Source organism: Thunnus thynnus, chromosome 13, assembly GCF_963924715.1.
Source record: "Thunnus thynnus chromosome 13, fThuThy2.1, whole genome shotgun sequence".
Lineage (NCBI taxonomy): Eukaryota > Metazoa > Chordata > Actinopteri > Scombriformes > Scombridae > Thunnus > Thunnus thynnus.
The window spans coordinates 13125761-13142542 of NC_089529.1; the positions used below are offsets into that span (position 1 = coordinate 13125761).

At 43.0% G+C, this 16782-nt stretch overlaps 1 protein-coding gene and 42 non-coding genes across 49 annotated transcripts in view; 42 read left to right on the top strand and 1 right to left on the bottom strand.

The window, feature by feature from the left end:
* LOC137195582 (cilia- and flagella-associated protein 54-like) overlaps positions 1-16782 on the bottom strand; it is a 74608-nt gene that overhangs the window by 31789 nt on the left and 26037 nt on the right. The gene's annotated exons all lie outside the window — the stretch shown is intronic.
* trnar-acg (transfer RNA arginine (anticodon ACG)) lies at positions 92-164 on the top strand. Its single transcript has one exon. It is a non-coding gene; the product is annotated as a tRNA-Arg (tRNA).
* trnah-gug (transfer RNA histidin (anticodon GUG)) lies at positions 554-625 on the top strand. Its single transcript has one exon. It is a non-coding gene; the product is annotated as a tRNA-His (tRNA).
* Positions 759-831, top strand: trnar-acg (transfer RNA arginine (anticodon ACG)). Its single transcript has one exon. It is a non-coding gene; the product is annotated as a tRNA-Arg (tRNA).
* On the top strand, positions 1221-1292 carry trnah-gug (transfer RNA histidin (anticodon GUG)). The gene has a single exon. It is a non-coding gene; the product is annotated as a tRNA-His (tRNA).
* trnar-acg (transfer RNA arginine (anticodon ACG)) lies at positions 1426-1498 on the top strand. Its single transcript has one exon. It is a non-coding gene; the product is annotated as a tRNA-Arg (tRNA).
* Positions 1888-1959, top strand: trnah-gug (transfer RNA histidin (anticodon GUG)). The gene has a single exon. It is a non-coding gene; the product is annotated as a tRNA-His (tRNA).
* Positions 2093-2165, top strand: trnar-acg (transfer RNA arginine (anticodon ACG)). The gene has a single exon. It is a non-coding gene; the product is annotated as a tRNA-Arg (tRNA).
* trnah-gug (transfer RNA histidin (anticodon GUG)) lies at positions 2555-2626 on the top strand. The gene has a single exon. It is a non-coding gene; the product is annotated as a tRNA-His (tRNA).
* trnar-acg (transfer RNA arginine (anticodon ACG)) lies at positions 2760-2832 on the top strand. The gene has a single exon. It is a non-coding gene; the product is annotated as a tRNA-Arg (tRNA).
* On the top strand, positions 3222-3293 carry trnah-gug (transfer RNA histidin (anticodon GUG)). Its single transcript has one exon. It is a non-coding gene; the product is annotated as a tRNA-His (tRNA).
* trnar-acg (transfer RNA arginine (anticodon ACG)) lies at positions 3427-3499 on the top strand. The gene has a single exon. It is a non-coding gene; the product is annotated as a tRNA-Arg (tRNA).
* Positions 3889-3960, top strand: trnah-gug (transfer RNA histidin (anticodon GUG)). Its single transcript has one exon. It is a non-coding gene; the product is annotated as a tRNA-His (tRNA).
* Positions 4094-4166, top strand: trnar-acg (transfer RNA arginine (anticodon ACG)). Its single transcript has one exon. It is a non-coding gene; the product is annotated as a tRNA-Arg (tRNA).
* trnah-gug (transfer RNA histidin (anticodon GUG)) lies at positions 4556-4627 on the top strand. Its single transcript has one exon. It is a non-coding gene; the product is annotated as a tRNA-His (tRNA).
* On the top strand, positions 4761-4833 carry trnar-acg (transfer RNA arginine (anticodon ACG)). Its single transcript has one exon. It is a non-coding gene; the product is annotated as a tRNA-Arg (tRNA).
* Positions 5428-5500, top strand: trnar-acg (transfer RNA arginine (anticodon ACG)). Its single transcript has one exon. It is a non-coding gene; the product is annotated as a tRNA-Arg (tRNA).
* On the top strand, positions 5890-5961 carry trnah-gug (transfer RNA histidin (anticodon GUG)). Its single transcript has one exon. It is a non-coding gene; the product is annotated as a tRNA-His (tRNA).
* trnar-acg (transfer RNA arginine (anticodon ACG)) lies at positions 6095-6167 on the top strand. The gene has a single exon. It is a non-coding gene; the product is annotated as a tRNA-Arg (tRNA).
* Positions 6762-6834, top strand: trnar-acg (transfer RNA arginine (anticodon ACG)). The gene has a single exon. It is a non-coding gene; the product is annotated as a tRNA-Arg (tRNA).
* On the top strand, positions 7224-7295 carry trnah-gug (transfer RNA histidin (anticodon GUG)). The gene has a single exon. It is a non-coding gene; the product is annotated as a tRNA-His (tRNA).
* Positions 7429-7501, top strand: trnar-acg (transfer RNA arginine (anticodon ACG)). Its single transcript has one exon. It is a non-coding gene; the product is annotated as a tRNA-Arg (tRNA).
* On the top strand, positions 7891-7962 carry trnah-gug (transfer RNA histidin (anticodon GUG)). Its single transcript has one exon. It is a non-coding gene; the product is annotated as a tRNA-His (tRNA).
* trnar-acg (transfer RNA arginine (anticodon ACG)) lies at positions 8096-8168 on the top strand. Its single transcript has one exon. It is a non-coding gene; the product is annotated as a tRNA-Arg (tRNA).
* trnah-gug (transfer RNA histidin (anticodon GUG)) lies at positions 8558-8629 on the top strand. The gene has a single exon. It is a non-coding gene; the product is annotated as a tRNA-His (tRNA).
* trnar-acg (transfer RNA arginine (anticodon ACG)) lies at positions 8763-8835 on the top strand. The gene has a single exon. It is a non-coding gene; the product is annotated as a tRNA-Arg (tRNA).
* Positions 9225-9296, top strand: trnah-gug (transfer RNA histidin (anticodon GUG)). The gene has a single exon. It is a non-coding gene; the product is annotated as a tRNA-His (tRNA).
* On the top strand, positions 9892-9963 carry trnah-gug (transfer RNA histidin (anticodon GUG)). Its single transcript has one exon. It is a non-coding gene; the product is annotated as a tRNA-His (tRNA).
* On the top strand, positions 10096-10168 carry trnar-acg (transfer RNA arginine (anticodon ACG)). Its single transcript has one exon. It is a non-coding gene; the product is annotated as a tRNA-Arg (tRNA).
* Positions 10558-10629, top strand: trnah-gug (transfer RNA histidin (anticodon GUG)). The gene has a single exon. It is a non-coding gene; the product is annotated as a tRNA-His (tRNA).
* On the top strand, positions 10763-10835 carry trnar-acg (transfer RNA arginine (anticodon ACG)). Its single transcript has one exon. It is a non-coding gene; the product is annotated as a tRNA-Arg (tRNA).
* On the top strand, positions 11225-11296 carry trnah-gug (transfer RNA histidin (anticodon GUG)). The gene has a single exon. It is a non-coding gene; the product is annotated as a tRNA-His (tRNA).
* trnar-acg (transfer RNA arginine (anticodon ACG)) lies at positions 11430-11502 on the top strand. The gene has a single exon. It is a non-coding gene; the product is annotated as a tRNA-Arg (tRNA).
* Positions 11892-11963, top strand: trnah-gug (transfer RNA histidin (anticodon GUG)). Its single transcript has one exon. It is a non-coding gene; the product is annotated as a tRNA-His (tRNA).
* Positions 12097-12169, top strand: trnar-acg (transfer RNA arginine (anticodon ACG)). The gene has a single exon. It is a non-coding gene; the product is annotated as a tRNA-Arg (tRNA).
* Positions 12559-12630, top strand: trnah-gug (transfer RNA histidin (anticodon GUG)). The gene has a single exon. It is a non-coding gene; the product is annotated as a tRNA-His (tRNA).
* Positions 12764-12836, top strand: trnar-acg (transfer RNA arginine (anticodon ACG)). The gene has a single exon. It is a non-coding gene; the product is annotated as a tRNA-Arg (tRNA).
* Positions 13886-13957, top strand: trnah-gug (transfer RNA histidin (anticodon GUG)). Its single transcript has one exon. It is a non-coding gene; the product is annotated as a tRNA-His (tRNA).
* On the top strand, positions 14546-14617 carry trnah-gug (transfer RNA histidin (anticodon GUG)). Its single transcript has one exon. It is a non-coding gene; the product is annotated as a tRNA-His (tRNA).
* Positions 14751-14823, top strand: trnar-acg (transfer RNA arginine (anticodon ACG)). Its single transcript has one exon. It is a non-coding gene; the product is annotated as a tRNA-Arg (tRNA).
* On the top strand, positions 15213-15284 carry trnah-gug (transfer RNA histidin (anticodon GUG)). The gene has a single exon. It is a non-coding gene; the product is annotated as a tRNA-His (tRNA).
* On the top strand, positions 15418-15490 carry trnar-acg (transfer RNA arginine (anticodon ACG)). Its single transcript has one exon. It is a non-coding gene; the product is annotated as a tRNA-Arg (tRNA).
* trnah-gug (transfer RNA histidin (anticodon GUG)) lies at positions 16540-16611 on the top strand. Its single transcript has one exon. It is a non-coding gene; the product is annotated as a tRNA-His (tRNA).

Here is a 16782-nt window from a genome sequence, read left to right on the forward strand (position 1 = left end):
GTCCATCCTCCGTTCCATTTGACAAAACTTTAAACTGGACAGCTCATGCATATTTCCCTGTTTGAGGCCCCATATTTTCTCACTATCTGTAGGGCTAGTGGCGCAATGGATAACGCGTCTGACTACGGATCAGAAGATTCTAAGTTCGACTCCTGGCTAGCTCGGTATCAACTTTAGCTTCAAACAAAAAAACCCCACATCTTCTGTATTTCCCACACCAATCCACCACACGCCGATTATCAAAGGACATTTACGCACGAGAAGAGCCAAATGGTAGATAAATGCTGCTTAAGCATGTGCAAAAAGACATGTCAACCCTTCAGATTCAAAGAAATCATTAGGCCTCTGTGGTTTCAATGATCAATGCTTTTCATCTCGACTGAAAGTTCCAAATCTGACCCTGAAGGAAAAAAGTCACAGTACAAGGTAAACCATCATTGGAACTTGACTGTCTTTTGTGATCAAAAGATTCAAGGAAACCCATAAAGATGTAAGAGTAATACTAAGCTCCAAACATTTAACTACAACAACAAAGTAATAAGAAAGAAGCGTGGCCGTGATCGTATAGTGGTTAGTACTCTGCGTTGTGGCCGCAGCAACCCCGGTTCGAATCCGGGTCACGGCAGTAGCTGGAAGGGTTACTGTTTTACCTTGGTGCTTTCATTTAGTCCATCCTCCGTTCCATTTGACAAAACTTTAAACTGGACAGCTCATGCATATTTCCCTGTTTGAGGCCCCATATTTTCTCACTCTCTGTAGGGCTAGTGGCGCAATGGATAACGCGTCTGACTACGGATCAGAAGATTCTAGGTTCGACTCCTGGCTAGCTCGGTATCAACTTTAGCTTCAAACAAAAAAACCCCACATCTTCTGTATTTCCCACACCAATCCACCACACGCCGATTATCAAAGGACATTTACGCACGAGAAGAGCCAAATGGTAGACAAATGCTGCTTAAGCATGTGCAAAAAGACATGTCAACCCTTCAGATTCAAAGAAATCATTAGGCCTCTGTGGTTTCAATGATCAATGCTTTTCATCTCGACTGAAAGTTCCAAATCTGACCCTGAAGGAAAAAAGTCACAGTACAAGGTAAACCATCATTGGAACTTGACTGTCTTTTGTGATCAAAAGATTCAAGGAAACCCATAAAGATGTAAGAGTAATACTAAGCTCCAAACATTTAACTACAACAACACAGTAATTTGAAGGCCTCGTGGCCGTGATCGTATAGTGGTTAGTACTCTGCGTTGTGGCCGCAGCAACCCCGGTTCGAATCCGGGTCACGGCAGTAGCTGGAAGGGTTACTGTTTTACCTTGGTGCTTTCATTTAGTCCATCCTCCGTTCCATTTGACAAAACTTTAAACTGGACAGCTCATGCATATTTCCCTGTTTGAGGCCCCATATTTTCTCACTCTCTGTAGGGCTAGTGGCGCAATGGATAACGCGTCTGACTACGGATCAGAAGATTCTAGGTTCGACTCCTGGCTAGCTCGGTATCAACTTTAGCTTCAAACAAAAAAACCCCACATCTTCTGTATTTCCCACACCAATCCACCACACGCCGATTATCAAAGGACATTTACGCACGAGAAGAGCCAAATGGTAGATAAATGCTGCTTAAGCATGTGCAAAAAGACATGTCAACCCTTCAGATTCAAAGAAATCATTAGGCCTCTGTGGTTTCAATGATCAATGCTTTTCATCTCGACTGAAAGTTCCAAATCTGACCCTGAAGGAAAAAAGTCACAGTACAAGGTAAACCATCATTGGAACTTGACTGTCTTTTGTGATCAAAAGATTCAAGGAAACCCATAAAGATGTAAGAGTAATACTAAGCTCCAAACATTTAACTACAACAACACAGTAATTTGAAGGCCTCGTGGCCGTGATCGTATAGTGGTTAGTACTCTGCGTTGTGGCCGCAGCAACCCCGGTTCGAATCCGGGTCACGGCAGTAGCTGGAAGGGTTACTGTTTTACCTTGGTGCTTTCATTTAGTCCATCCTCCGTTCCATTTGACAAAACTTTAAACTGGACAGCTCATGCATATTTCCCTGTTTGAGGCCCCATATTTTCTCACTCTCTGTAGGGCTAGTGGCGCAATGGATAACGCGTCTGACTACGGATCAGAAGATTCTAGGTTCGACTCCTGGCTAGCTCGGTATCAACTTTAGCTTCAAACAAAAAAAATCTACATCTTCTGTATTTCCCACACCAATCCACCACACGCCGATTATCAAAGGACATTTACGCACGAGAAGAGCCAAATGGTAGACAAATGCTGCTTAAGCATGTGCAAAAAGACATGTCAACCCTTCAGATTCAAAGAAATCATTAGGCCTCTGTGGTTTCAATGATCAATGCTTTTCATCTCGACTGAAAGTTCCAAATCTGACCCTGAAGGAAAAAAGTCACAGTACAAGGTAAACCATCATTGGAACTTGACTGTCTTTTGTGATCAAAAGATTCAAGGAAACCCATAAAGATGTAAGAGTAATACTAAGCTCCAAACATTTAACTACAACAACACAGTAATTTGAAGGCCTCGTGGCCGTGATCGTATAGTGGTTAGTACTCTGCGTTGTGGCCGCAGCAACCCCGGTTCGAATCCGGGTCACGGCAGTAGCTGGAAGGGTTACTGTTTTACCTTGGTGCTTTCATTTAGTCCATCCTCCGTTCCATTTGACAAAACTTTAAACTGGACAGCTCATGCATATTTCCCTGTTTGAGGCCCCATATTTTCTCACTCTCTGTAGGGCTAGTGGCGCAATGGATAACGCGTCTGACTACGGATCAGAAGATTCTAGGTTCGACTCCTGGCTAGCTCGGTATCAACTTTAGCTTCAAACAAAAAAACCCCACATCTTCTGTATTTCCCACACCAATCCACCACACGCCGATTATCAAAGGACATTTACGCACGAGAAGAGCCAAATGGTAGATAAATGCTGCTTAAGCATGTGCAAAAAGACATGTCAACCCTTCAGATTCAAAGAAATCATTAGGCCTCTGTGGTTTCAATGATCAATGCTTTTCATCTCGACTGAAAGTTCCAAATCTGACCCTGAAGGAAAAAAGTCACAGTACAAGGTAAACCATCATTGGAACTTGACTGTCTTTTGTGATCAAAAGATTCAAGGAAACCCATAAAGATGTAAGAGTAATACTAAGCTCCAAACATTTAACTACAACAACACAGTAATTTGAAGGCCTCGTGGCCGTGATCGTATAGTGGTTAGTACTCTGCGTTGTGGCCGCAGCAACCCCGGTTCGAATCCGGGTCACGGCAGTAGCTGGAAGGGTTACTGTTTTACCTTGGTGCTTTCATTTAGTCCATCCTCCGTTCCATTTGACAAAACTTTAAACTGGACAGCTCATGCATATTTCCCTGTTTGAGGCCCCATATTTTCTCACTCTCTGTAGGGCTAGTGGCGCAATGGATAACGCGTCTGACTACGGATCAGAAGATTCTAGGTTCGACTCCTGGCTAGCTCGGTATCAACTTTAGCTTCAAACAAAAAAACCCCACATCTTCTGTATTTCCCACACCAATCCACCACACGCCGATTATCAAAGGACATTTACGCACGAGAAGAGCCAAATGGTAGACAAATGCTGCTTAAGCATGTGCAAAAAGACATGTCAACCCTTCAGATTCAAAGAAATCATTAGGCCTCTGTGGTTTCAATGATCAATGCTTTTCATCTCGACTGAAAGTTCCAAATCTGACCCTGAAGGAAAAAAGTCACAGTACAAGGTAAACCATCATTGGAACTTGACTGTCTTTTGTGATCAAAAGATTCAAGGAAACCCATAAAGATGTAAGAGTAATACTAAGCTCCAAACATTTAACTACAACAACACAGTAATTTGAAGGCCTCGTGGCCGTGATCGTATAGTGGTTAGTACTCTGCGTTGTGGCCGCAGCAACCCCGGTTCGAATCCGGGTCACGGCAGTAGCTGGAAGGGTTACTGTTTTACCTTGGTGCTTTCATTTAGTCCATCCTCCGTTCCATTTGACAAAACTTTAAACTGGACAGCTCATGCATATTTCCCTGTTTGAGGCCCCATATTTTCTCACTCTCTGTAGGGCTAGTGGCGCAATGGATAACGCGTCTGACTACGGATCAGAAGATTCTAGGTTCGACTCCTGGCTAGCTCGGTATCAACTTTAGCTTCAAACAAAAAAACCCCACATCTTCTGTATTTCCCACACCAATCCACCACACGCCGATTATCAAAGGACATTTACGCACGAGAAGAGCCAAATGGTAGACAAATGCTGCTTAAGCATGTGCAAAAAGACATGTCAACCCTTCAGATTCAAAGAAATCATTAGGCCTCTGTGGTTTCAATGATCAATGCTTTTCATCTCGACTGAAAGTTCCAAATCTGACCCTGAAGGAAAAAAGTCACAGTACAAGGTAAACCATCATTGGAACTTGACTGTCTTTTGTGATCAAAAGATTCAAGGAAACCCATAAAGATGTAAGAGTAATACTAAGCTCCAAACATTTAACTACAACAACAAAGTAATAAGAAAGAAGCATGGCCGTGATCGTATAGTGGTTAGTACTCTGCGTTGTGGCCGCAGCAACCCCGGTTCGAATCCGGGTCACGGCAGTAGCTGGAAGGGTTACTGTTTTACCTTGGTGCTTTCATTTAGTCCATCCTCCGTTCCATTTGACAAAACTTTAAACTGGACAGCTCATGCATATTTCCCTGTTTGAGGCCCCATATTTTCTCACTCTCTGTAGGGCTAGTGGCGCAATGGATAACGCGTCTGACTACGGATCAGAAGATTCTAGGTTCGACTCCTGGCTAGCTCGGTATCAACTTTAGCTTCAAACAAAAAAAATCTATATCTTCTGTATTTCCCACACCAATCCACCACACGCCGATTATCAAAGGACATTTACGCACGAGAAGAGCCAAATGGTAGACAAATGCTGCTTAAGCATGTGCAAAAAGACATGTCAACCCTTCAGATTCAAAGAAATCATTAGGCCTCTGTGGTTTCAATGATCAATGCTTTTCATCTCGACTGAAAGTTCCAAATCTGACCCTGAAGGAAAAAAGTCACAGTACAAGGTAAACCATCATTGGAACTTGACTGTCTTTTGTGATCAAAAGATTCAAGGAAACCCATAAAGATGTAAGAGTAATACTAAGCTCCAAACATTTAACTACAACAACACAGTAATTTGAAGGCCTCGTGGCCGTGATCGTATAGTGGTTAGTACTCTGCGTTGTGGCCTCAGCAACCCCGGTTCGAATCCGGGTCACGGCAGTAGCTGGAAGGGTTACTGTTTTACCTTGGTGCTTTCATTTAGTCCATCCTCCGTTCCATTTGACAAAACTTTAAACTGGACAGCTCATGCATATTTCCCTGTTTGAGGCCCCATATTTTCTCACTCTCTGTAGGGCTAGTGGCGCAATGGATAACGCGTCTGACTACGGATCAGAAGATTCTAGGTTCGACTCCTGGCTAGCTCGGTATCAACTTTAGCTTCAAACAAAAAAACCCCACATCTTCTGTATTTCCCACACCAATCCACCACACGCCGATTATCAAAGGACATTTACGCACGAGAAGAGCCAAATGGTAGATAAATGCTGCTTAAGCATGTGCAAAAAGACATGTCAACCCTTCAGATTCAAAGAAATCATTAGGCCTCTGTGGTTTCAATGATCAATGCTTTTCATCTCGACTGAAAGTTCCAAATCTGACCCTGAAGGAAAAAAGTCACAGTACAAGGTAAACCATCATTGGAACTTGACTGTCTTTTGTGATCAAAAGATTCAAGGAAACCCATAAAGATGTAAGAGTAATACTAAGCTCCAAACATTTAACTACAACAACAAAGTAATAAGAAAGAAGCGTGGCCGTGATCGTATAGTGGTTAGTACTCTGCGTTGTGGCCGCAGCAACCCCGGTTCGAATCCGGGTCACGGCAGTAGCTGGAAGGGTTACTGTTTTACCTTGGTGCTTTCATTTAGTCCATCCTCCGTTCCATTTGACAAAACTTTAAACTGGACAGCTCATGCATATTTCCCTGTTTGAGGCCCCATATTTTCTCACTCTCTGTAGGGCTAGTGGCGCAATGGATAACGCGTCTGACTACGGATCAGAAGATTCTAGGTTCGACTCCTGGCTAGCTCGGTATCAACTTTAGCTTCAAACAAAAAAAATCTACATCTTCTGTATTTCCCACACCAATCCACCACACGCCGATTATCAAAGGACATTTACGCACGAGAAGAGCCAAATGGTAGACAAATGCTGCTTAAGCATGTGCAAAAAGACATGTCAACCCTTCAGATTCAAAGAAATCATTAGGCCTCTGTGGTTTGAATCTTCAATGCTTTTCATCTCGACTGAAAGTTCCAAATCTGACCCTGAAGGAAAAAAGTCACAGTACAAGGTAAACCATCATTGGAACTTGACTGTCTTTTGTGATCAAAAGATTCAAGGAAACCCATAAAGATGTAAGAGTAATACTAAGCTCCAAACATTTAACTACAACAACAAAGTAATAAGAAAGAAGCGTGGCCGTGATCGTATAGTGGTTAGTACTCTGCGTTGTGGCCTCAGCAACCCCGGTTCGAATCCGGGTCACGGCAGTAGCTGGAAGGGTTACTGTTTTACCTTGGTGCTTTCATTTAGTCCATCCTCCGTTCCATTTGACAAAACTTTAAACTGGACAGCTCATGCATATTTCCCTGTTTGAGGCCCCATATTTTCTCACTCTCTGTAGGGCTAGTGGCGCAATGGATAACGCGTCTGACTACGGATCAGAAGATTCTAGGTTCGACTCCTGGCTAGCTCGGTATCAACTTTAGCTTCAAACAAAAAAACCCCACATCTTCTGTATTTCCCACACCAATCCACCACACGCCGATTATCAAAGGACATTTACGCACGAGAAGAGCCAAATGGTAGACAAATGCTGCTTAAGCATGTGCAAAAAGACATGTCAACCCTTCAGATTCAAAGAAATCATTAGGCCTCTGTGGTTTCAATGATCAATGCTTTTCATCTGGACTGAAAGTTCCAAATCTGACCCTGAAGGAAAAAAGTCACAGTACAAGGTAAACCATCATTGGAACTTGACTGTCTTTTGTGATCAAAAGATTCAAGGAAACCCATAAAGATGTAAGAGTAATACTAAGCTCCAAACATTTAACTACAACAACACAGTAATTTGAAGGCCTCGTGGCCGTGATCGTATAGTGGTTAGTACTCTGCGTTGTGGCCGCAGCAACCCCGGTTCGAATCCGGGTCACGGCAGTAGCTGGAAGGGTTACTGTTTTACCTTGGTGCTTTCATTTAGTCCATCCTCCGTTCCATTTGACAAAACTTTAAACTGGACAGCTCATGCATATTTCCCTGTTTGAGGCCCCATATTTTCTCACTCTCTGTGGGGCTAGTGGCGCAATGGATAACGCGTCTGACTACGGATCAGAAGATTCTAGGTTCGACTCCTGGCTAGCTCGGTATCAACTTTAGCTTCGAACAAAAAAACCCCACATCTTCTGTATTTCCCACACCAATCCACCACACGCCGATTATCAAAGGACATTTACGCACGAGAAGAGCCAAATGGTAGATAAATGCTGCTTAAGCATGTGCAAAAAGACATGTCAACCCTTCAGATTCAAAGAAATCATTAGGCCTCTGTGGTTTCAATGATCAATGCTTTTCATCTCGACTGAAAGTTCCAAATCTGACCCTGAAGGAAAAAAGTCACAGTACAAGGTAAACCATCATTGGAACTTGACTGTCTTTTGTGATCAAAAGATTCAAGGAAACCCATAAAGATGTAAGAGTAATACTAAGCTCCAAACATTTAACTACAACAACACAGTAATTTGAAGGCCTCGTGGCCGTGATCGTATAGTGGTTAGTACTCTGCGTTGTGGCCGCAGCAACCCCGGTTCGAATCCGGGTCACGGCAGTAGCTGGAAGGGTTACTGTTTTACCTTGGTGCTTTCATTTAGTCCATCCTCCGTTCCATTTGACAAAACTTTAAACTGGACAGCTCATGCATATTTCCCTGTTTGAGGCCCCATATTTTCTCACTCTCTGTAGGGCTAGTGGCGCAATGGATAACGCGTCTGACTACGGATCAGAAGATTCTAGGTTCGACTCCTGGCTAGCTCGGTATCAACTTTAGCTTCAAACAAAAAAACCCCACATCTTCTGTATTTCCCACACCAATCCACCACACGCCGATTATCAAAGGACATTTACGCACGAGAAGAGCCAAATGGTAGATAAATGCTGCTTAAGCATGTGCAAAAAGACATGTCAACCCTTCAGATTCAAAGAAATCATTAGGCCTCTGTGGTTTCAATGATCAATGCTTTTCATCTCGACTGAAAGTTCCAAATCTGACCCTGAAGGAAAAAAGTCACAGTACAAGGTAAACCATCATTGGAACTTGACTGTCTTTTGTGATCAAAAGATTCAAGGAAACCCATAAAGATGTAAGAGTAATACTAAGCTCCAAACATTTAACTACAACAACAAAGTAATAAGAAAGAAGCGTGGCCGTGATCGTATAGTGGTTAGTACTCTGCGTTGTGGCCGCAGCAACCCCGGTTCGAATCCGGGTCACGGCAGTAGCTGGAAGGGTTACTGTTTTACCTTGGTGCTTTCATTTAGTCCATCCTCCGTTCCATTTGACAAAACTTTAAACTGGACAGCTCATGCATATTTCCCTGTTTGAGGCCCCATATTTTCTCACTCTCTGTAGGGCTAGTGGCGCAATGGATAACGCGTCTGACTACGGATCAGAAGATTCTAGGTTCGACTCCTGGCTAGCTCGGTATCAACTTTAGCTTCAAACAAAAAAACCCCACATCTTCTGTATTTCCCACACCAATCCACCACACGCCGATTATCAAAGGACATTTACGCACGAGAAGAGCCAAATGGTAGATAAATGCTGCTTAAGCATGTGCAAAAAGACATGTCAACCCTTCAGATTCAAAGAAATCATTAGGCCTCTGTGGTTTCAATGATCAATGCTTTTCATCTCGACTGAAAGTTCCAAATCTGACCCTGAAGGAAAAAAGTCACAGTACAAGGTAAACCATCATTGGAACTTGACTGTCTTTTGTGATCAAAAGATTCAAGGAAACCCATAAAGATGTAAGAGTAATACTAAGCTCCAAACATTTAACTACAACAACAAAGTAATAAGAAAGAAGCGTGGCCGTGATCGTATAGTGGTTAGTACTCTGCGTTGTGGCCGCAGCAACCCCGGTTCGAATCCGGGTCACGGCAGTAGCTGGAAGGGTTACTGTTTTACCTTGGTGCTTTCATTTAGTCCATCCTCCGTTCCATTTGACAAAACTTTAAACTGGACAGCTCATGCATATTTCCCTGTTTGAGGCCCCATATTTTCTCACTCTCTGTAGGGCTAGTGGCGCAATGGATAATGCGTCTGACTACGGATCAGACGATTCTAGGTTCGACTCCTGGCTAGCTCGGTATCAACTTTAGCTTCAAACAAAAAAACCCCACATCTTCTGTATTTCCCACACCAATCCACCACACGCCGATTATCAAAGGACATTTACGCACGAGAAGAGCCAAATGGTAGACAAATGCTGCTTAAGCATGTGCAAAAAGACATGTCAACCCTTCAGATTCAAAGAAATCATTAGGCCTCTGTGGTTTGAATCTTCAATGCTTTTCATCTCGACTGAAAGTTCCAAATCTGACCCTGAAGGAAAAAAGTCACAGTACAAGGTAAACCATCATTGGAACTTGACTGTCTTTTGTGATCAAAAGATTCAAGGAAACCCATAAAGATGTAAGAGTAATACTAAGCTCCAAACATTTAACTACAACAACACAGTAATTTGAAGGCCTCGTGGCCGTGATCGTATAGTGGTTAGTACTCTGCGTTGTGGCCGCAGCAACCCCGGTTCGAATCCGGGTCACGGCAGTAGCTGGAAGGGTTACTGTTTTACCTTGGTGCTTTCATTTAGTCCATCCTCCGTTCCATTTGACAAAACTTTAAACTGGACAGCTCATGCATTTTCCCTGTTTGAGGCCCCATATTTTCTCACTCTCTGTAGGGCTAGTGGCGCAATGGATAACGCGTCTGACTACGGATCAGAAGATTCTAGGTTCGACTCCTGGCTAGCTCGGTATCAACTTTAGCTTCAAACAAAAAAACCCCACATCTTCTGTATTTCCCACACCAATCCACCACACGCCGATTATCAAAGGACATTTACGCACGAGAAGAGCCAAATGGTAGATAAATGCTGCTTAAGCATGTGCAAAAAGACATGTCAACCCTTCAGATTCAAAGAAATCATTAGGCCTCTGTGGTTTCAATGATCAATGCTTTTCATCTCGACTGAAAGTTCCAAATCTGACCCTGAAGGAAAAAAGTCACAGTACAAGGTAAACCATCATTGGAACTTGACTGTCTTTTGTGATCAAAAGATTCAAGGAAACCCATAAAGATGTAAGAGTAATACTAAGCTCCAAACATTTAACTACAACAACAAAGTAATAAGAAAGAAGCGTGGCCGTGATCGTATAGTGGTTAGTACTCTGCGTTGTGGCCGCAGCAACCCCGGTTCAAATCCGGGTCACGGCAGTAGCTGGAAGGGTTACTGTTTTACCTTGGTGCTTTCATTTAGTCCATCCTCCGTTCCATTTGACAAAACTTTAAACTGGACAGCTCATGCATATTTCCCTGTTTGAGGCCCCATATTTTCTCACTCTCTGTAGGGCTAGTGGCGCAATGGATAACGCGTCTGACTACGGATCAGAAGATTCTAGGTTCGACTCCTGGCTAGCTCGGTATCAACTTTAGCTTCAAACAAAAAAAATCTACATCTTCTGTATTTCCCACACCAATCCACCACACGCCGATTATCAAAGGACATTTATGCACGAGAAGAGCCAAATGGTAGACAAATGCTGCTTAAGCATGTGCAAAAAGACATGTCAACCCTTCAGATTCAAAGAAATCATTAGGCCTCTGTGGTTTGAATCTTCAATGCTTTTCATCTCGACTGAAAGTTCCAAATCTGACCCTGAAGGAAAAAAGTCACAGTACAAGGTAAACCATCATTGGAACTTGACTGTCTTTTGTGATCAAAAGATTCAAGGAAACCCATAAAGATGTAAGAGTAATACTAAGCTCCAAACATTTAACTACAACAACAAAGTAATAAGAAAGAAGCGTGGCCGTGATCGTATAGTGGTTAGTACTCTGCGTTGTGGCCGCAGCAACCCCGGTTCGAATCCGGGTCACGGCAGTAGCTGGAAGGGTTACTGTTTTACCTTGGTGCTTTCATTTAGTCCATCCTCCGTTCCATTTGACAAAACTTTAAACTGGACAGCTCATGCATATTTCCCTGTTTGAGGCCCCATATTTTCTCACTCTCTGTAGGGCTAGTGGCGCAATGGATAACCCGTCTGACTACGGATCAGAAGATTCTAGGTTCGACTCCTGGCTAGCTCGGTATCAACTTTAGCTTCAAACAAAAAAAATCCACATCTTCTGTATTTCCCACACCAATCCACCACACGCCGATTATCAAAGGACATTTACGCACGAGAAGAGCCAAATGGTAGACAAATGCTGCTTAAGCATGTGCAAAAAGACATGTCAACCCTTCAGATTCAAAGAAATCATTAGGCCTCTGTGGTTTGAATCTTCAATGCTTTTCATCTCGACTGAAAGTTCCAAATCTGACCCTGAAGGAAAAAAGTCACAGTACAAGGTAAACCATCATTGGAACTTGACTGTCTTTTGTGATCAAAAGATTCAAGGAAACCCATAAAGATGTAAGAGTAATACTAAGCTCCAAACATTTAACTACAACAACACAGTAATTTGAAGGCCTCGTGGCCGTGATCGTATAGTGGTTAGTACTCTGCGTTGTGGCCGCAGCAACCCCGGTTCGAATCCGGGTCACGGCAGTAGCTGGAAGGGTTACTGTTTTACCTTGGTGCTTTCATTTAGTCCATCCTCCGTTCCATTTGACAAAACTTTAAACTGGACAGCTCATGCATATTTCCCTGTTTGAGGCCCCATATTTTCTCACTCTCTGTAGGGCTAGTGGCGCAATGGATAACGCGTCTGACTACGGATCAGAAGATTCTAGGTTCGACTCCTGGCTAGCTCGGTATCAACTTTAGCTTCAAACAAAAAAACCCCACATCTTCTGTATTTCCCACACCAATCCACCACACGCCGATTATCAAAGGACATTTACGCACGAGAAGAGCCAAATGGTAGATAAATGCTGCTTAAGCATGTGCAAAAAGACATGTCAACCCTTCAGATTCAAAGAAATCATTGGGCCTCTGTGGTTTCAATGATCAATGCTTTTCATCTCGACTGAAAGTTCCAAATCTGACCCTGAAGGAAAAAAGTCACAGTACAAGGTAAACCATCATTGGAACTTGACTGTCTTTTGTGATCAAAAGATTCAAGGAAACCCATAAAGATGTAAGAGTAATACTAAGCTCCAAACATTTAACTACAACAACAAAGTAATAAGAAAGAAGCGTGGCCGTGATCGTATAGTGGTTAGTACTCTGCGTTGTGGCCGCAGCAACCCCGGTTCGAATCCGGGTCACGGCAGTAGCTGGAAGGGTTACTGTTTTACCTTGGTGCTTTCATTTAGTCCATCCTCCGTTCCATTTGACAAAACTTTAAACTGGACAGCTCATGCATATTTCCCTGTTTGAGGCCCAATATTTTCTCACTATCTGTAGGGCTAGTGGCGCAATGGATAACGCGTCTGACTACGGATCAGAAGATTCTAGGTTCGACTCCTGGCTAGCTCGGTATCAACTTTAGCTTCAAACAAAAAAAATCCACATCTTCTGTATTTCCCACACCAATCCACCACACGCCGATTATCAAAGGACATTTACGCACGAGAAGAGCCAAATGGTAGACAAATGCTGCTTAAGCATGTGCAAAAAGACATGTCAACCCTTCAGATTCAAAGAAATCATTAGGCCTCTGTGGTTTAAATCTTCAATGCTTTTCATCTCGACTGAAAGTTCCAAATCTGACCCTGAAGGAAAAAAGTCACAGTACAAGGTAAACCATCATTGGAACTTGACTGTCTTTTGTGATCAAAAGATTCAAGGAAACCCATAAAGATGTAAGAGTAATACTAAGCTCCAAACATTTAACTACAACAACAAAGTAATAAGAAAGAAGCGTGGCCGTGATCGTATAGTGGTTAGTACTCTGCGTTGTGGCCGCAGCAACCCCGGTTCGAATCCGGGTCACAGCAGTAGCTGGAAGGGTTAATGTTTTACCTTGGTGCTTTCATTTAGTCCATCCTCCGTTCCATTTGACAAAACTTTAAACTGGACAGCTCATGCATATTTCCCTGTTTGAGGCCCCATATTTTCTCACTCTCTGTAGGGCTAGTGGCGCAATGGATAACGCGTCTGGGTTATCCATTCTAGGTTCGACTCCTGGCTAGCTCGGTATCAACTTTAGCTTCAAACAAAAAAACCCCACATCTTCTGTATTTCCCACACCAATCCACCACACGCCGATTATCAAAGGACATTTACGCACGAGAAGAGCCAAATGGTAGATAAATGCTGCTTAAGCATGTGCAAAAAGACATGTCAACCCTTCAGATTCAAAGAAATCATTAGGCCTCTGTGGTTTGAATCTTCAATGCTTCTCATCTCGACTGAAAGTTCCAAATCTGACCCTGAAGGAAAAAAGTCACAGTACAAGGTAAACCATCATTGGAACTTGACTGTCTTTTGTGATCAAAAGATTCAAGGAAACCCATAAAGATGTAAGAGTAATACTAAGCTCCAAACATTTAACTACAACAACAAAGTAATAAGAAAGAAGCGTGGCTGTGATCGTATAGTGGTTAGTACTCTGCGTTGTGGCCGCAGCAACCCCGGTTCGAATCCGGGTCACGGCAGTAGCTGGAAGGGTTACTGTTTTACCTTGGTGCTTTCATTTAGTCCATCCTCCGTTCCATTTGACAAAACTTTAAACTGGACAGCTCATGCATATTTCCCTGTTTGAGGCCCCATATTTTCTCACTCTCTGTAGGGCTAGTGGCGCAATGGATAACGCGTCTGGGTTATCCATTCTAGGTTCGACTCCTGGCTAGCTCGGTATCAACTTTAGCTTCAAACAAAAAAAATCCACATCTTCTGTATTTCCCACACCAATCCACCACACGCCGATTATCAAAGGACATTTACGCACGAGAAGAGCCAAATGGTAGACAAATGCTGCTTAAGCATGTGCAAAAAGACATGTCAACCCTTCAGATTCAAAGAAATCATTAGGCCTCTGTGGTTTCAATGATCAATGCTTTTCATCTCGACTGAAAGTTCCAAATCTGACCCTGAAGGAAAAAAGTCACAGTACAAGGTAAACCATCATTGGAACTTGACTGTCTTTTGTGATCAAAAGATTCAAGGAAACCCATAAAGATGTAAGAGTAATACTAAGCTCCAAACATTTAACTACAACAACAAAGTAATAAGAAAGAAGCGTGGCCGTGATCGTATAGTGGTTAGTACTCTGCGTTGTGGCCGCAGCAACCCCGGTTCGAATCCGGGTCACGGCAGTAGCTGGAAGGGTTACTGTTTTACCTTGGTGCTTTCATTTAGTCCATCCTCCGTTCCATTTGACAAAACTTTAAACTGGACAGCTCATGCATATTTCCCTGTTTGAGGCCCCATATTTTCTCACTCTCTGTAGGGCTAGTGGCGCAATGGATAACGCGTCTGACTACGGATCAGAAGATTCTAGGTTCGACTCCTGGCTAGCTCGGTATCAACTTTAGCTTCAAACAAAAAAACCCCACATCTTCTGTATTTCCCACACCAATCCACCACACGCCGATTATCAAAGGACATTTACGCACGAGAAGAGCCAAATGGTAGATAAATGCTGCTTAAGCATGTGCAAAAAGACATGTCAACCCTTCAGATTCAAAGAAATCATTGGGCCTCTGTGGTTTCAATGATCAATGCTTTTCATCTCGACTGAAAGTTCCAAATCTGACCCTGAAGGAAAAAAGTCACAGTACAAGGTAAACCATCATTGGAACTTGACTGTCTTTTGTGATCAAAAGATTCAAGGAAACCCATAAAGATGTAAGAGTAATACTAAGCTCCAAACATTTAACTACAACAACAAAGTAATAAGAAAGAAGCGTGGCCGTGATCGTATAGTGGTTAGTACTCTGCGTTGTGGCCGCAGCAACCCCGGTTCGAATCCGGGTCACGGCAGTAGCTGGAAGGGTTACTGTTTTACCTTGGTGCTTTCATTTAGTCCATCCTCCGTTCCATTTGACAAAACTTTAAACTGGACAGCTCATGCATATTTCCCTGTTTGAGGCCCAATATTTTCTCACTATCTGTAGGGCTAGTGGCGCAATGGATAACGCGTCTGACTACGGATCAGAAGATTCTAGGTTCGACTCCTGGCTAGCTCGGTATCAACTTTAGCTTCAAACAAAAAAAATCCACATCTTCTGTATTTCCCACACCAATCCACCACACGCCGATTATCAAAGGACATTTACGCACGAGAAGAGCCAAATGGTAGACAAATGCTGCTTAAGCATGTGCAAAAAGACATGTCAACCCTTCAGATTCAAAGAAATCATTAGGCCTCTGTGGTTTAAATCTTCAATGCTTTTCATCTCGACTGAAAGTTCCAAATCTGACCCTGAAGGAAAAAAGTCACAGTACAAGGTAAACCATCATTGGAACTTGACTGTCTTTTGTGATCAAAAGATTCAAGGAAACCCATAAAGATGTAAGAGTAATACTAAGCTCCAAACATTTAACTACAACAACAAAGTAATAAGAAAGAAGCGTGGCCGTGATCGTATAGTGGTTAGTACTCTGCGTTGTGGCCGCAGCAACCCCGGTTCGAATCCGGGTCACAGCAGTAGCTGGAAGGGTTAATGTTTTACCTTGGTGCTTTCATTTAGTCCATCCTCCGTTCCATTTGACAAAACTTTAAACTGGACAGCTCATGCATATTTCCCTGTTTGAGGCCCCATATTTTCTCACTCTCTGTAGGGCTAGTGGCGCAATGGATAACGCGTCTGGGTTATCCATTCTAGGTTCGACTCCTGGCTAGCTCGGTATCAACTTTAGCTTCAAACAAAAAAACCCCACATCTTCTGTATTTCCCACACCAATCCACCACACGCCGATTATCAAAGGACATTTACGCACGAGAAGAGCCAAATGGTAGATAAATGCTGCTTAAGCATGTGCAAAAAGACATGTCAACCCTTCAGATTCAAAGAAATCATTAGGCCTCTGTGGTTTGAATCTTCAATGCTTCTCATCTCGACTGAAAGTTCCAAATCTGACCCTGAAGGAAAAAAGTCACAGTACAAGGTAAACCATCATTGGAACTTGACTGTCTTTTGTGATCAAAAGATTCAAGGAAACCCATAAAGATGTAAGAGTAATACTAAGCTCCAAACATTTAACTACAACAACAAAGTAATAAGAAAGAAGCGTGGCTGTGATCGTATAGTGGTTAGTACTCTGCGTTGTGGCCGCAGCAACCCCGGTTCGAATCCGGGTCACGGCAGTAGCTGGAAGGGTTACTGTTTTACCTTGGTGCTTTCATTTAGTCCATCCTCCGTTCCATTTGACAAAACTTTAAACTGGACAGCTCATGCATATTTCCCTGTTTGAGGCCCCATATTTTCTCACTCTCTGTAGGGCTAGTGGCGCAATGGATAACGCGTCTGGGTTATCC